This window comes from Beauveria bassiana (genome assembly GCF_000280675.1).
Source record: "Beauveria bassiana ARSEF 2860 unplaced genomic scaffold BBA_S00024, whole genome shotgun sequence".
In the NCBI taxonomy this organism is placed as follows: Eukaryota; Fungi; Ascomycota; class Sordariomycetes; order Hypocreales; family Cordycipitaceae; genus Beauveria; species Beauveria bassiana.
The window spans coordinates 413739-415336 of NW_007930859.1; positions in this window are offsets into that span (position 1 = coordinate 413739).

Genomic DNA, 1598 nt, shown 5'->3' on the forward strand with positions numbered 1-1598 from the left:
ATAGGTAGATTATAAGTAAGGTAAATCTTTATATTATTTATAATCTAAAAAAATAATTTATCTTTATATTATTTATAATCTAGAAAACTAATTTATCTTTATATTATCTATAATCTAGAAAATTAATTTATCTTTATATTATCTATAATCTAGAAAATTACTTTATTAAAGGTATTCTCTTTTCTTTATTATAAAAGATAAAGAACCTTAAATAATAAAAGTTATATATAGACTAGAAAAAGGTTATATTATATATATATATATATTAAAAGAATCTTATTTTTATTATAAATTTAGAAGAATTAAGTTAATTAGGCTATTTAATACTTAGAATAAGCTAAGAGGTTAAAATATTATTTTTATGTATACTAAATAAATAAAACTTATATTAACCTTACTAATACTAAATTACCCTTATAAGCCTAGGTATTTAAGTTAAATCTTAATATAAAATTAATATTATAACTAACTAAGTAATAATAGAGAAATTATAAGCTAAGGAAGCTAAAATTAATAGTAATATATATATTTTAAGGTATTCTTATCATTTTAATAATTTTAATAATATTAGGCCTTTAAAAAGAGAAAGACTACTAGTATTATAGCTACTAGCTACCTTAATAAATATAGCCCTCTTATTAGCCTAAATTAATATCTAATTTACTTTTATACCTAGATTAATAGCTATAGGCTAAGGCCTGCCTAATAATAATAACTATAATTAAGAACACTAACTAACCTATAACGTAATATATACGTACGTTCCCTAATAGACTAATATATTATAATATAAAAAGTATATAATAATAGAAAAAGATTTTAATAGAATATTAAAGTATTAATTTACTTATTAATAACTTAAAGTACTTTTTTCCTTTTTTTCTAACTATTTAAATTTTATACTTAAAATAATAGATATTTTAACTAAAAATATAGATTATTTATTTAATTATATAAAACTAATTAAATCTCTTCTTAACTATTAGGGAAGAAAGATAAGCTAGGATATAAAGGGGTTATATATAAGGGAGTAGATATATAAAGGTAAGTTACTAATAAACTAATAAAGAGGCGGTAGTAATAATTCTATTATTATTAATAACCCTAAGGATTATTTTATAACTAAAGTCCCTTAAATATAATAACCTTATAAAATTATTATTACTACCTAGTATTTAAGATACTAAACTACTTATAGTATAATAACTAATTAAAATATTTTTATAACCTTTTAATAAAATTATTATAAATAGCTAATAAGTAATATTACCTTCTTAGTCTAACCTTTTAGTAAGTATTAAAAGTATAGTAATTATTAGAATATCTATAGAAGAAATATAAGCTAATATTTAATATATAATAAAAAAATAAAAAAGAGTTATTTTAGTTATATATTATAAATAAGTAATAAAAGGTTAATTAATTAAAGTTATTATTAAGCTAAGTAAGCTATTAAAAGAGATATCTTATAAAAAGTATATTATAATAATAAAATTACTTAATATAATATTTATTATTAAGTTATTTTTAAAAAATATATTAACTTTATAATTACTTTATAAATATATTTTTAGTATAACGTAGTTAATAAACGAGTC